The following is a 17298-nucleotide window of genomic DNA, read 5'->3' as shown; positions in this document are numbered from 1 at the left end:
AATTGTCAGACAATTCCCAATTCTATCTTAGCTGCCAGACAGATAGGGCAAAGGATTTTGGATTCTTCTGTTGTCTAGTCTCTCACCTCACTCAATGCCCAGAGATTTACTATGAGAATTTCTATACCTCCCGGCCCTCGAGCCTTGAAACCCATGCCATCTTCCACCGCGCCCAACTCCAATTTTTCCAAGGGTTTGTCTTTGCATCTATCAGCCCCATCACTCCAGGCCTTGACAGCCTACACACTGCTACAGACAGCCTATCGGGCTGGCCGCTACCCAGAAGCCCGAATTACAAACTTTGTAGATGCTCAGTCGTGAGGAATACAGCCCAGCGTTGGAAGACTTATCATAGGACATAAGCTCTGTAGACAAGGGATCCCTCTTAAGGAAAGCCCTGGCAACCGGTCTGCACTGATTCAAAAGCCCTTCTCTGGCCGTGCTGGGGGAGATGCCTTGCACAAGGTACAAAGGAAGGCCAGAGACGTCTGGTCAAAAATTGATGGGAGAGTAGAGGTCGCTTGAAACCCCATCAGGTTCGAAGAGAATTTGGGGGACACCCTGAACCCCTTCAGGTTAAAGCCTCCTGGTAAATGTTTCCGGGACACCGGATTCCATTCTAGGAGTACTCTCATGTTCTCGGTTGCAGGTTACTCAGCATGGGAGGATCCCCCTCCAAGCCAGAAGAGACACCTCTGGAGTGTATCCTTAAGAATTGGAAATTTGGGGACTTCCCTGGTGGCACAGTGGCCAATGCAGGGGACACGGGTTCGAGCCCTGGTCCAGGTGGATCCCACATGCTGCGGAGCAACTAAGCCCGTGCTCTACAACTACTGAGCCTGTGCTCTAGAGCCCGTGAGCCACAACTACTGAGCCCACGTGCCACAACTACTGAAACCCACACACCTAGAGCCAGTGCTCCACAACAAGAGAGGTCATCCCAATGAGAAGCCCGTGCACCGCAACGAAGAGTAGCCCCCGCTCGCCGCAGCTAGAGAAAGCTCACGTGCAGCAGCAAAGACTCAACACAGCCAAATAAATAAATATATAAAATAAAGAAATTAAAAAAAAAAAAAGTATACCAACATAGATTCCTCCACTTCTGAATGTCAGTCCCTTCTGGGACAACACTTCATCAGCCAGTCCGCACCTAATATTAGACAGAAACTCCAGAAGTTACAATTTGGCCCCCAAGTCCCCATGCCCCAACTCCTAGATGTGGCCTTTGGGGTACTTAATAACTGAGATCAAGCTGGGGAAGAAGAGAGAACCCAACATGAGAAAAGACAGGTCAGGGCTCATGCAAAACTGATAGCTGTTGCTGTCAGCCATGGCTTGCGACCTCAGGATAACCCAAGGGGGCCACGAAAAGTCGAACTATCGGTCTGGGGGTAAGACCAACAAGGCGGAGTGCTACAAATGCAAGTCAACTGGCCACTGGGCCTAAGATTGCCAGAAAGAGCCCCCCGGGCCGTGCCCAGTGTGTAAACAAACAGGTCATTGGAAGAGGGACTGCCCTCAGTCCCGAAGAGGAAGGCCCACTCCCGAGATTGCCATGCTGGACGACTGAGGCAGCCCAGGGATTCTGGCACCTACCCCCAACAAGATATCTATCTCTGTCAAGGAGCCCCGGGTAGTCCTTGATGTGGCAGGTAAGAAAATCAATTTTTTAATTGATATGGGAGCCACTTACTCTGTCTTAATTTCTCACACTGGACCTCCTTCCTCCAAAAGCTGTACTGTGACTGGTGTCGACGGAAAGCCTCGCACCCATTACTTTACTGGGCCTCTCACTTGCCAATTTGAGCAGCTGTTAATTTCACATGCCTTTTAGTTGTACCTGCGTGTCCAACCCCACTACTGGGGAGAGACCTTCTGAGCTCCCGTGGGGCCATACTCCGATTAGGAGGCCCCGAGCCGCCCCTTATCTTAACTCTGACTAAGACGGACCAGCCAGAAGAGCAAGGTCCTATTCCCAGCCATATTCTACAGGCAGTGGACCCCTCAGCATGGGACAAAGGAATCCCTGGAAGGGCCATAATGCCCAACCTGTAAGAATTAGCCTTAGGCCAGAAATTGCCTATCCTAACAAAAGACAATCTACCATAAAGCTGGAAGCGAATAAGGGTTTACAACTCCTCATAGATAAATTCTTAAGGCATGGTCTCTTGGTGTCCTGCCAGTCTCCGTGCAGTGCTCCTGTTCTGCCAGTTGTTAAGCCAAATGGGGAATATAGGATGTAGAAGACCTTAGAGCAGTAAACGACACAGTGGTCCCTATACATCCCCTCATGGCCATCCTTATAACCTATTAACCCAAATCCCTGAGGACGCCAAACGGTTTACTGTACTCGATCTCAAGGTTGCCTTCCTTGTTTTGCATGCCCACACAGCTATATGGAAAGAGAGAGGACTTCTAAATGCAAGAAACTCCCCTATAAAATATGGGGCTGAGATTTTACATCTCATGGAAGCAGTTCAAAAAACCGCAAAAGGTAGCAGTCATTCACTGCCGTGGGCACCAAAAGGGAACTCCTCAAATTTCCCAAGGAAACAACAGGGCAGATAGATAGGGAAGCAAAGAAAGCAGCCCTGATGCCCATAACAGAAATGGCATTAATCCCATCCCTTACCCCTTCCAACGTTATACCCAGGTACTCGACTTCCGAAGAGAACTGGGCACGAGACAGAGGGGGAACTAAGGGAACAGATGGCTGGTGGCACATAGATCAGAAATTGCTCATACCTCTCTCTGACCAATGGAAAATTATTAAAGGGCTATATGATTCTCTCCATCTGGGGAAAGATGCAATGTCTACAGTTTTTTTTTTAAATAAATTTATTTATTTATTTATTTTGGGCTGCATTGGGTCTTCATTGCTGCGCACGGGCTTTCTTTAGTTGTGGTGAGTGGGGACTACTCTTTGTTGCGGTGCACAGGTTTCTCATTGTGGTTGCTTCTCTTGTTGCGGAGCACGGGCTCTAGGCGCACAGGCTTCAGTAATTGTGGCTCGTGGGGTCTAGAGTACAGGCTCAGTAGTTGTGGCATACGGGCTTAGTTGCTCCGCGGCATGTGGGATCTTCCCGGACCAGGGTATGAACCCGTGTCCCCTGCATTGGCCGGCAGATTCTTAACCACTGCACCACCAGGGAAGTCCGCGATGTCTACAGTTGTTTTCCGACTTTTTACAGGAAAAGGGCTCCTGGAGACAGTTAAAACAGTTACTCAAGCCTGTGCTGTTTGTGCCACTCATAATCCAGGAAGCAACCTCAAGCCTCCCCCTCTCGTTAGCCCAGTCCAGAGACGTGGGACTTACCCAGGAGAGGACCGGCAAATAGAGTTCACTCAGATGCCCTCTTTCCAGGCCTTCAAATACTTACTAGTCTTTATAGATACTTTTACTGGATGGATAGAGGCCTTCCCTACCAGAACAGAGAAGGCAACTGAAGTAGCTGAGGCACTCCTAAAGGAAATTATTCCTAGATTTGGGTTGCCCCGTCATCTTCAGAGTGACAATGGACCTTCGTTTGTAGCAAAGGTCACACAACAGCTTTCACAAGCTTCAGGAATTAAATACTACCTCCATTCATCTGGGGGACCTCAGTCCTCAGGAAAAGTAGAACAGGCTAATCATACTCTAAAGAAAACCTTAGGCAAACTCAGTCAGGAAACGTCAGAGTCATGGTATTGCCTGTTGCCAATAGCCCTCTTAAGGGTCAGAGCAGCCCCTAAAGCAACCACTAAGTTAAACCCTTTCGAAATGACATATGGAAGGCCATTCCTTACTCTGGACATGCTAACTGACCCAGAAACCCAGGCTCATCTTAGATACATTATAAACCTAGGCCAGGTCCAGAGGCTATACAAGAGCATGGCAACAGAGTACAGCCCTCTCCAGATGACAGTCCCAATCGCCATGTTGTAAACCCTGGAGACTGGGTACTTTTAAAGACCTGGAAAAATGAGTCCCCTGGTGACCAGCTACTCCCGAAATGGAAGGGTCCTTACCAAGGCCTGCTGAGCACTCCTACGGCAGTTAAACTCCAGGGGGTCACCAGCTGGGTTCATCTGTCCAGGATTAAACCTGTCTCCACCAATATGTTACAGGAACCTGAAGACCCACATTCCAGCTATCCCTGTGGATCCACCCCTTCCTCAGAGTCTCCACAGGATCCAGAGGACCCAGGACAGCCTGAAAATTCCAGGTGGATGAGTGAGCCACTCCAAGACCTGAAGCTCTTATTCAAAAAGGACAGAAATATGGGAACATATTGTATATGTATAACTGATTCACTTTGTTATAAAGCAGAAGCTAACACACCATTGTAAGGCAATTATACTTCAATAAAGATGTTTAAAAAAAAAAAAAAAAAAAAAGGACAGAAAGATTTCTTAGACCCTAGGCTAAGTACCCATAGCCACTATCTTCCTTTTCCTTCCAGCACTCCAATCCACTTACAGAATAATTGATATGCTCTGGTAGATTTTGATAACTATTGTCTTCTTTGCTCTCACCCTTGCTTTCAGAATTCACTGAACTTCTCTGCCCATGCTGGGTGATTTAAATATGACCCTGACTGATATGTCTATGAAGCTACTAATTGTCTTAGCTTTTCTATGCCTACTTCCCTTATCCACAGGATGGACAGACAACTCCCTGGCTCGCATTGCACAAACTCTTGCTTCCTCCACTCAGTTGACAGAGTGCTGGATTTATTTACCCCAAGCTAAGTCCATTATGGACCATAGCAACCCCTTTGTCCATCCCATAAGGAATTTTAGCCAAGTTCCTGATGGAAAATGGCCTTCTACCAGAGACCCAAGGCTCAGCAGCACGGTAATGTACAGAGTCAGAATTGTTCGTTTTCCTACTGAAGAAAATTCTAAAGTCTCTTGCCTAACCCTCTCCTTAGCAACAGAAGGAGAGTGTGAACTCAAACTGGGAGGATGAAGAATTGGCATTAAAGCACCCCAGCACTTTGTAATGGTCCCTCCTAAGCCAGAATTCCAGCTATCTATTTGTGCTCAAACCCTAACTCACTACCTGAAGGAAGAAGGATCCACACGGGAGAAGCAGATAGCAGGACAGACGTGGATGGAAGAGTTGGGTTTATAGCTGGAGAACATTTCCATAACAATAGAATTGGATGGCTAGGTTTTAAAATCTTGGGTGAGGGGCTTCCCTGGTGGCACAGTGGTTAAGAATCTGCCTGCCAATGCAGGGGACACAGGTTCAAGCCCTGGTCTGGGAAGATCCCACATGATGCGAAGCAACTAAGCCCCTGCGCCACAACTACTGAGCCCGCGTGCCACAACTACTGGAGACCGTGCAGCTAGAGCCCGTGCTCCACAACGAGAAGCCACCACAATGAGATGCCCGCACACCGCAACAAAGAGTAGCCCCCCGCTCGCCACAACTAGCGAAAGCCCACACGCAGCAACGAAGACCCAATGCAGCCAAAAATAAATAAATTAAATTTTTTTTAATTAAAAAAAAAAATACATGCACGCCAGTGTTCACTGCAGCACTATTTACAATAGCCGGGACATGGAAGCAACCTAAATGTCCATCAACAGAGGAATAGATAAAGAAGATGTGGTACATATATACAATGGAATATTACTCAGCCATAAAAAAAGAACAAAATAATGCCATTTGCAGCAACATGGATCGACCTAGAGATTGTCATACTGAGGGAAGTAAGTCAGACAGAGAAAGACAAATATCATATGCTATCACTTAGATGTGGAATCTAAAAAAAGGGTACAAACGAACTTATTTACAAAACAGAAATAGGGTTACAGATGTAACAAACTTATGGTTGCCAGGGGTAATGGGGGGGAGGGATAAATTGGGAGACTGGGATTGATATATACACACCACTACATATAAAATAGATAACTAATAAGGACCTACTGTATAGCACAGGGAACTCTACTCAATACTCTGTAATGGACTATACGGGAAAGAATCTAAAAAAGAGTGGATATATGTATACGTACAATTGATTCACTTTGCTGTACACCTGAAACTAACACAACATTGTAAATCAACTATACTCCAATAAAAATTTCAAAAAAAAAATAAATAAAAACAAAAATAAAAAACTATTTCCTACTATGTAGAAGTAGGGCTCCTCAGAAAAAAGGCTGACTCCAGGAAAAGTACAAGATGAACCTGGATCATCATTTTTTTTTTTTTGGCTGCGTTGGGCCTTCATTGCTGCACAAGGTCTTTTTCTAGCTGCAGTGAATGGGGGCTACTCTTCATTGCGGTGCACGGGCTTCTCATTGCAGTGGCTTCTCTTGTTGCGGAGCATGGGCTCTAGGCACGCAGGCTTCAGTAGATGTGGCTCACAGGCTCTAGAGCAGAGGCTCAGTAGTTGTAGCACACAGGCTTAGTTGCTCTGTGGCATGTGGGATATTCCCGGACCAGGGCTCGAATCCATGAACCCTGCATTGGCAGGCGGATTCTTAAGCACTGCGCCACCAGGGAAGTCCCCCTAGATCATCTTATTATGCAAGAAAGTAAAGAAGTATTCAAAGAAGGATGAGGACATGTCAAACATACATAGAAGCCAAATTTAAGGGTCAAATATGGGACAACATAAACATCAAAATAAATAATGATAGCCATGGATTATAACTCATTGAATAAAATAATAATTCTTGAGTCTATATTTATAAATAAATAAATAAATAAGAAGGAACAGCTCTTCCATTAAGAAGAATGGTAACTATTTTTTTTTAATATTTACTTATTTATTTATTTGGCTGCGCCAGGTCTTCATTGCGGCCTGGGATCTTTAGTTGTGGCATGCAGGATCTTTAGTTGTGGCATGGGAACGCTTAGTTGCGGCATGTGGGATCTAGTTCCTTGACCAGAGATTGAACCCAGGCCCCCTGCATTGGGAGTGCAGAGTCTTAGCCACTGGACCACCAGGGAAGTCCCAGAATGGTAACTATTAAATGTAGAAGGAATGATGAAATTAGAAAAGCACCATTTGGCAACCATCAGAGTAATAATTAAGGCAAGTGCCATCAATAAATGCTAGAACTAGTGGCTGCAAGGTTGACTAACAGGATATTTATATACTCTCAAAGAATTTCCTCACAAGGTATTTATTAATTACAAAGGGAAAACTAACTTTACAATGGAGAAAACTGATGGGCAGCACCTTAACTGAGTGATCAGAGATACTATCACTAGTAGTAAGACACATCAACATCATGTAAACCTGATATGATGCCTGTGGTAACACTGCCAAAAATGCATAAACTTGAAACTAATCATGGAGAAACAGAGATAAACCGAAACCGAGGGACATTCTACAAAATAACTGGTCTGTACTCTTCAAATATATCAATGGCATGAAAGACAAAAGCTGAGGTATTCTTCCAGACTAAAGGAAACTAAAGAGACATGACAACTGAATAGAACTTATGATCTGGAATTTTCTTTTGCTATAAAAGAAATTATTGAGCCAATTAGTGACATCTTAATAAGGTTTATAGATTACATAATACTGTTGTGTCAATGTAATTTTTAATGAGAACTGTACTGTGATTATGTACGAAAATGTCCTTGTTTTTACACTGATGTAGAGTAAACTGGCATCATTTCTGCAACTTGATCTCAAATGGTTCTAAAGCAAATGTAGAGAAAAGGATAGAAGTAAAATAGTAAACTGCTAACATCTGGGAAATCTGGATGAAGAGTATATAGAAATTCTTTGTACTATTCAATCAACTTTTCTATAACTCTAAAGTTAAAAGAATGGGAGTAGGACTTCCCTGGTGGCACCAGTGGTTAAGAATCCATCAACCAATGCAGGGGACAAGGGTTTGATCTCTGGTCCGGGAAGATCCCACGTGCCATGGCACAACTAAGCCCATGCACCACAACTACTGAGCTTGCAACTACTAGAGCCCACAAGCCACAACTACTGAGCCCACGTGCCACAACTACTGAAGCCTGTGCATTCTAGGGTCCGAGTGCTGCAACTACCGAGCCTGCGTGCTGCAACTACTGAAGCCCGCACACCTAGAGCCCGTGCTCCGCAACGAGAAGCCACCACAATAAGAAGCCCGCGCACCGCAACGAAGAGTAGTCCCAGCTCGCCGCAGCTAGAGAAAGCCTGTGCACATCAACGAAGACCCAATGCAGCCAAAAAAAAAAAAGAATGGGAGTATACTAAATAATTATTCTGATTAAAAGACTTCATTTGCCACCTATAATACCCAAGTTCAAAATTTTGCCTTTATCTAGACTACCTCATTATTCTAATTAATTGATTTTATAAATAACTGTTATAATTTTAAACTTATAAAATAACTGTTATTAATAAGTTACCACTTTTATCCCTTTCAAACATTAGAAATCTATATAGGTTCATGTTTGAAAAAGAGTTCTACTACTGATCTACTCAACTTTTCCAATTTACTGTTTGAGAAACTGAATCACAAGGAGGAAAGGTGACTAGTGACTTGCCAAAGTCACACAGTTATAAACAATGTTGGGACTGTCAAACACACAGAGTTAACCATAAGAAAAATGTTAACAATAAAGAAGCACTAGGAAAAAAATTACAGCATCACTAATAATTAAACAAATACAAAATAAAAGTCCCACAGCACATTTGCTAAATTAGCAAAAACAAATAAAACAGACAAAACTCAATGCTAACAGAACTGTGAGAAAAAAAGTATATTTCTGCACTGAGAATGCACTATAAACAAGTATAATCTTTCCAGAGAGAAATTTGGCAATAACTGTCAAGAGTCATAAAAATGATCATACTCTCAACCACATTGGGAAATGCATCTCAAGTAGATGATTCAAAAGAGAGAAGAACAGATTTGAACAAAGATGATTATAGCCAAACAGTATGTTACAGCTAAAAACTAGAAACAATACAAATGCTCACCCATGGGAGAAAGGCTAACTTGAAACGGGCCATGGTAGAGCAATACAGTAACAGATTATTACATTACCACCAGAAATAGCAACAATAGGACCTTGTAGAAATGAGGCAAATACCCTGTCAAGTAAGGTTAGGCTAAACATAATGGAATCCCAAGAAACCCATACACAGTGCTGACAGCTATTAGAAAATTTGTATGTAGGTATCAAAGGAACATCTATTTATAACTAGTAGATGACTTGAAGTTGAAATCTTTTGTGGGGGAATCTTTTTTAAAAAAATATGACTTTTATTATATAATGAAACCCATGTAAAGGAGAATCGGGAGGGGTGACCATGGCCAGAAGCCAGTGACTACAACCCCTCAATTCTGACAGAACATTGTGTCATGTTTCCACTTTCTTTTTTAAAACAACTTCATTGAGATGTAATTAACAACTTCATAAAATTCACCTACTTAGAGGATCAACTCATAGCAAGACAGTGTGAAGAGCTCCACTGACCTGCACCCCCAGCAAAACTGGTGAAAATTATTTTAAAAGCAACCATTTCAAGCCTCTGGAAAGAATCCAAAGGGCAAAGAATAAAGAAAGAAATACCTACTCCAAAAAATTCTACAAAAATAAGGTAAGAAAGGGGGCCTCCCTGGCGGTCCAGTGGTTAAGACTCCGCACTTTCACTGCAGGGGGCACAGGTTCTATTCCCTAGTCAGAGAACTAAGATCCCTGAATGCTGCGTGGTGTGGGAAAAAAAAAAAAAAATTAGGTAAGAAAAGTGAGAGTCTATCGTATTAGAACCATGACCACTCCCTCTCCCCACCCTCCCAGCTCAGTGAGGTACAGATTCCCCTCCAGACTGCTACAGCCAAGAACACAGCTCCCAGTTGAAGGGCTGTCTTACAATGAGAAACAGGACATCCGTGTTTCTCGTTCTGCCCCTGTTGCCAAGGCTAAGTCCCAGGCAAACAGAGTTGAGAAGTTGAGGCTCCCTTCTTCCACCCAGCTCCTGCTCATGGAATTGAGGCTCTAACTTTGGGTACATCACACTGAGAATACTAAGGCCCTGGATCACCCACACCGCAGTGATCAGACATGTAACTCCACATCAGTATAGGTAAGCCAAGAGGTCCTCAGGCTGCTGTTCTCCCTCAACACCAAGTCCTCAGATCCTAAAGTGGGGGTTCACTCAGAGAGAAGCTTGCCATTGTTTCTATCTTCAGTTTCTATCTACAATAAGGTGTAGATAGGTGATAGATGGATGGATAGATAGATAGCTAATAGATAGATAGATAGATAGATAGATAGATAGATAGATAGATAGATAGATAGATTCATTTATTTTAAGGAATTGGCTCACACAATTAAGAAAGCAGACAAGTCCTAAGATCTCAAGGGTGAGTCAGCAAGCTGGAGACCTAGGAGAGCTGACGGCTTAGTTCCAAGTCAAGCCCAAAGGGCTGAGAACCAGGAGAGTCAATGGTGTAGTTCTCATCCAAAGACCAGCAGACTTGAGATCCATGAAGAGCCAATGTTTTGGTTTGAGTTTGAAAGCAGGAGAAAAGCCAATGTCCCTGTTTGATGGCAGTCATATATGAAGAATTCCCTCTTACTCAGGGAGAGTCAGCCTTTTTGTTCTACTCAGGCCTTCAACTGACTGGATGAGGTCAAATCATATTAGGAAGAGCAATCTGCTTTACTCAGTCTACCAATAATAAATGTTAATCTCAAATAAAAACACCCTCACAGAAACATTCAGAATAATGTATAATGAACATCTGAACATTCCATGGCCCAGTCAAGTTGACACAAAAAATTAACCATAATAGTTGCTATAAGAAATAATCTAAAACATCCAGTTTCCAACAAAAAAATTACAAGGCATGCAAAGAAACAGGAGAGTATGATCCACACAACCAATAAAAACTGGCAACAGAAACTGTGAGCACAACCAGATATCAGATATATATGAAAAAAAAAAAACTTTAAAGAAGCCATTATGTACATATTCACAGAACCAAAGAAGATAACGATTAAAGAATAAAAGAAGATATGATGACACTGTCCCATCAAATAGAGAATAGCAATAAAGAGATAGAAATTATAAAACAAGAACCAGCTGGAAATTCTGGAGCTGAAAAATATAATAACTGAAATTAAAAATTCCCTAGAGGGACACAACAGTAGATATGAATCATGAGAAGAAAGAATAAGCAAATCTGAAGATAGATCAATAGAAACTATTCAAAATGAAAAAGGAGAAAAAAAGAATGAAGAAAAATAAACAGAACCTGAGAGAAATGTGGGACACCATTAAGCACACTAACAAACATATAATTAGAGTACCAGAAGGGGAGGAGGGAGAGAAAAGAAAGGAATAAGTATTTGAAGAAATTAATGGCTGAAAACATCCCAAATTTATTTTAAAATAATAACCTATACAACCAGGAAGCACAACAAATCCAAGCAGGATAAACACAAAAAGATCCACAGACACTTCATAATAGAAATGCTGCAAGTCAAGGAGAAAATTTTTGAAAAAAGCAAGAAAAAATGATGCTTTACATACATGGGAATCCTAATAAGATTAACAGGCAACTTCTCAGCAGAATCAATGGAAGCCAGAAGGCACTGGGATAACATATTCAAAGCACACAAAGAAAAAAACCTGTCAACCAGAAATCTTATACCCAGCAAAGCTATCTTCCAACAAAGAAGGTGAAATAAAGACTTTCCCAGATTAAAAATACAAACAAACAAATAAACAAAACAGAGAACTGTTGCTAGCAGACCCACCTTACAGGAAATATTAAAGGAAGTTGTTCAGGCTGAAGGTAAGTGACTCCAGATGGGAATGTGAGACTACATGAAAAAAGAATTGGTAAAGGCAATTATGTAATTATTTGACAGTGTACAGGCATACCTCATTTTATTGCTCTTTGCTTTACTGCACTTCACAGATACTGCATTTTTTACAAATTGAAGGTTTGTGGCAACCCTGTGTTGAGAAAGTTTATTGGTGCCATTTTTCCAATAGCATTTGCTCACTTTGTGTTTCTGTATCACATTTGGTAATTTTCATAATATTTTAAACTTTTTCATTATTATTATGTTTGTTATAGTGATCTGTGATCAGTGATCTTTGATGTTGCTATTGTAATTGTTTTGGAGTGCCACAAACCACACCCATATAAGATGGTGAACTTAATCAATAAATGCTGGGTATGCTCTGACTGCTCCACCTACCAGCAATTTCCCTGTCTCTCTCCCTCTCTTCCAGCCTCCCTATTCCCTGAGAGACAACAATATTGAAATAGGCCATTTAATAACCCTACAATGGCCTCTAAGTGTTTAAGTGAAAAGAAGAGTCAATTGATGCAGCAAACTTCATTGCTGTCTTATTTTAAGAAATTGCCACAGGCACCACTACCTTCAGCAACCACCACCCTGATCAGTTAGCAGCCATCAACATGCAGGCAACACCCTCCATCAGCAAAAAGACTATGGCATGCAAAGGTTCAAATGATGATTAGCATTTTTTAGCAACAGTGTTTTTTAATTAAGGTACATACATTGTTTCTTTAGACATATGCTATTGCACACTTAACAGACTACAGTATAGTGTAAACATAACTTCTATATGCACTGGGAAACCAAAAAATTTGTATGACTTGTATTATTGCAATATTTGCTTTTATTGCGGTAGTCTGGAACCAAACCTGAGATATTGCCAAGATATGCCTGTAAATGTCTCTTTTTTCTCCTTTCTTTTTCTTAACTGATATAAAAATATTGTATAGTATAATATGATATAATGTACTGTTGGTACTATAACATATAGAAATGTAATATACATGTTATATATTTGCTAATAAGAGCACAAAAAAATGGGTGGGAGGAAAGCTGTATTGAGATAGGAAATGACTATATACGGTAAAGTAACAATGTATTGTTGGGTTTACAACATTGATTGGGTAATATGTATAACAATAACACCACAAAAAGGAGAAAACGGAAATAGAGCTATAGGAATAACGCTTCTAGATAATAACGCTTATTATCACTAGAATAAGCTAGTATCAGAATGTGAAGCTGATTCTGATAAGATGTATATGGCAATCCCTAGAGCAATTATTGAAAAAAAAATTTTTAATATAGTGGCAAATCAGTAAAGAAATTAAAATGCTACATTAGAAAATACTTAAAAACAAAAAAAACAATAAAGGAAGAATAAAGGAACAAAAAATACATGACAATCAATAATATTATATATGAATGGGCTAAAAAATCCAATCAAAAGTCAGAGATTGTCAGACTGGATAAAAAAGCATGATTCAACTATATGCTGACTCTAGGAGACACACTTTATATTCAAACATACCAAAAACCTGAAAGTAAAGGATGTAAAAAGACATATCATATAAACAGCAACTACAAGAAAGCTGGAATGGCTATAATAATATCATACAAAATAGACTTTAAAACAAAAAGAGGTCACTAGAGACACAGAGGGATATTTAATCATGATAAAAATATCAATACATCAGAAGATAACAGTTACAAACATAAATGCATCTAATAACAGACCAGTAAAATACATAAAGCAAAAAAACTGACAGAAATGAAAGGAGAAATACACAACTAAACAATCAAATTTGGAGAATCCAATACCCCACTTTCAACAACAGATAAAACAACACTCATATGATGACGTAAAATAAGACTTGAACAACACTATAAGGCAACTAGACCTTACAAACAACTATAAAACACTCCACCCAACAACAACGGAATACACGCCCTTCTCAAGGGAACAAGGGACAGTCACCAGGATAGATCTTATACTAGGCCGTAAAAAAAAAACCTCAATAAATTTAAAAGGTTAGAAATAATTCAAAATATGTTCTCCACTACAATGGAAAGAAATTAGAAATCAACTGCAGGAAAAACTTTGGGAAATTCACAAATACATAGAAATTAAGCAATGCACTCCCAAACAATAATGGGTCAAAGAAGAAATCAAAAGGGGAATCAGGAAATAATTTGAGATGAATGAAAATCAAGACACAAAATACCAAAACTTATGAAATGCAACTAAAGCAGTACTTAGAGGGAAACTTACAGCTCTAATGGTGCTATTAAGAAAGGAGAGAGATCACAAATCAATAATCTAAACTTCCACCTCAACACACTGGAAGAAGATGAGTACAGTAAACCTAGAGCAAGCAGAAAGAAGAAAATAATAAAGAATACAGCAGAAATTAATAAAATAGAGGATATAAAAACAACAGAGAAAAGCAGTAAAAACCAAATGCTTGTTCTTTGAAAAGATCTACACAGTTGACAAACATTTAGCAATACTAATCAAGATTTTAAAAAATTCTTAAATTACCAGAATCATGGGACTTCCCTGGTGGTCCAGTGGTAAAGAATCCGCCTTCCAATGCTGGGGACTTGGGTTTGATCCCTGGTCGGGGAACTAAGATCCCACATGCCACGAGGCAACTAAGCCCACATGCCACAACTACTGAGCTCGCCTGCCTCAATGAGAGAGCCCGCGTGCCGCAAACTACAGAGCCCACGTGCTCTGCAGCCCGCGCGCCACAACTAGAGAGAGAAAACCCACATGCCACAACTAGAGAAGCCCAAGCACTGCAACGAAAAGACTGTGCGCCATAACAGAGATCCCTTGTGCCACAACTAAGACCTGATGCAGCCAAAAAAATAAGGAAAATAAATAAATACAATAAATAAATATAAAAAAAATTACCAGAATCAGAAATAAAAGAAGGACATTACTATTGACCTTACAGAAATAAAAAAAGATCATAAAAGAATTCTGTGGGGCTTCCCTGGTGGCGCAGTGGTTGAGAATCTGCCTGCCAATGCAGGGGACACAGGTTCAAGCCCTGGTCTGGGAAGATCCCACATGCCACGGAGCAACTAGGCCTGTGAGCCACAACTACTGAGCCTGCGCGTCTGGAGCCTGTGCTCTGCAACAAGAGAGGCTGCGATGGTGAGAGGCCCGCGCACCGTGATGAAGAGTGGCCCCCACTTGCCACAACTAGAGAAAGCCCTCGCACAGAAAAGAAGACCCAACACAGCCAAAAATAAAAAATATTTTTAAAATAATAATAATAATAAATAAGTAAAAGAATTCTATGAACAACTGTAGGCCAAAATTTTGATAAATTAGATGAAATGGACAAATTCCTAGAAAGACACAAACTATCAAAACTGGCTCCAGAAGAAATACACAATCTGAGTTTATCTACAGTAAGTGAAGAGATTGAAATAGTAATCAAAAAACTTCCCAGAGAGAAAAGTCCAGGCCCAGATGGCTTCATCACTGAATTCTACCAAACATTTAAAGAATTCATAACAATTCTTCAAAAATTATTCTAAAAAACAGAACAAAAAAAGGGAGGGGGGGAATTCCCTGGCGATCCAGTGGTTAGGGTTCTGCGCTTCCACTGCAGGGGGCATGGGTTCAATCCCTGGTCAGGGAACTAAGATCCCGTGTGCTGCGTGGCACGGCCAAAAATTTTAAAAATAAATAAAATAATTTTTTAAGTTAAAAAAATTAAAAATGGAAAACGAGAGAATATTTCCCAAGTCATTTCATGGGGCCAATATAACGCTTATGCCAAAAACAAAGACATCATAAGAAAAGGAAACTACAAACCAATATCTCTTATGTATATGATTGCAATAATCCTCAACAAAATACTAGCAAACAAAATACAGCATTTTATAAAAAGATTTGTTCACCATTACCAACTGGGATTTATTATGTTAATGCAAGGTTGGTTTAATATCTGAAAACCAATTAATATAATACATCACACCAATAATATAATACACCACATCTGTTTCATGATAAAAAAAAAAAACTCAACAAACTTGGAATATAAAGGAATTAACTCAACCTCATGAAGGACATTTATGAAAAATCCACAGCTAACATCGTACTTAATAGTAAAAAACTAGATGCTTTCCCACTAAGATTTGGAACAAGACAAGAATGTTCACTCTTGCTACCTCTATTCAAAATTACATTGGAGGTTCTAGCCAAGACAATTAGAAAGAAATAAAAGGGACTTCCCTGGTAGTGCAGTGGTTAAGAATCTGCCTGCCAATGCAGGGGACATGGGTTCGAGCCCTGGTCCAGGAAGATCCCACATGCTGCAGAGCAGCTAAGCCAGTGCACCACAACTACTGAGCCTGTGCTCTACAGCCCGCGAGCCACAACTACTGAGCCCGTATGCCACAACTACTGAAGCCTGCGCGCCTAGAGCCTGTGCTCTGCAACAAGAGAAGCCACCTCACTGAGAAGCCCGCACACTGCAATGAAGAGTACACCCCGCTTGCCGCAACTAGAGAAAGCCCATGCGCAGCAGTGAAGACCCAACGCAGCCAAAAATAAATAAATAAATTTATTTTAAAAAATGAAAAAGAAAAGAAAGAAAGAAAAGCCATCCAGATTGGAAAGGAAGAAGTAAAATGATCTCCATTTGCAGATGCAATGAACTTGAATATAGAAATTCCTAAGGGATCCACTAAAAAAATATTAGAACTAATAAATAAGTTCAGCAAAGTTGTAAAAGTTCAGTAAGCAAGAATAAACTATACTTCTGTACATTTGCAATGAACAATCTGAAAATGAAATTAAGAAAACAATTCCATTTACAATAGCATCATAAGGAATAAGATACTTAGGCATAACTTTAACAAAAGACATGTAGAACTTATACTCTGAAAACTGTAAAATGTTGTTGAAAGAAATTAAAGAAGATCTAAATAATTAGAAAAACATCCCATGTTCATGATCAGAAGACTTAACACTTAATATGGCAATGCTCCTAAATTGATCTACAGATTCAACACCATCTCTATCAGAATCCCAGTGGACTTCTTTGTAGAAATTGACAAGCTAATGCTAAAATTCATATAGAAAACCAAAAATAGCCAAAACAACACACCTTCCTATTTCAAACTTATTACACAGCAATGATAATCAAGACAGTGTGGTACTGGGAAAAGAACAGACACACAGATCAATGGAATAGAATTGAGAAGCCAAAAATAAAATCATATATCTATGATCAATTTTTTTTAATAAATTTATTTACTTATTTATCTATTTTTGGCAGCGTTGGGTCTTTGTTGCTGCACGTGGGCTTTAGTTGCGGCAAGCAGGGGCTACTCTTCGTTGTGGTGCACAGGCTTCTTATTGCGGTGGCTTCTTTTGTTACGGAGCATGGGCTCTAGGCACATGGGCTTCAGTAGCTGTGGCATGCAGGTTCAGTAGTTGTGGCGCACAGGCTTAGTTGCTCCGCAGCATGTGGGATCTTCCCGGACCAGGGCTCAAACCCGTG

Source organism: Balaenoptera physalus (genome assembly GCF_965194825.1).
Source record: "Balaenoptera physalus genome assembly, chromosome: 3".
Lineage (NCBI taxonomy): Eukaryota > Metazoa > Chordata > Mammalia > Artiodactyla > Balaenopteridae > Balaenoptera > Balaenoptera physalus.
Note: the sequence above shows the minus strand (reverse complement) of the source record.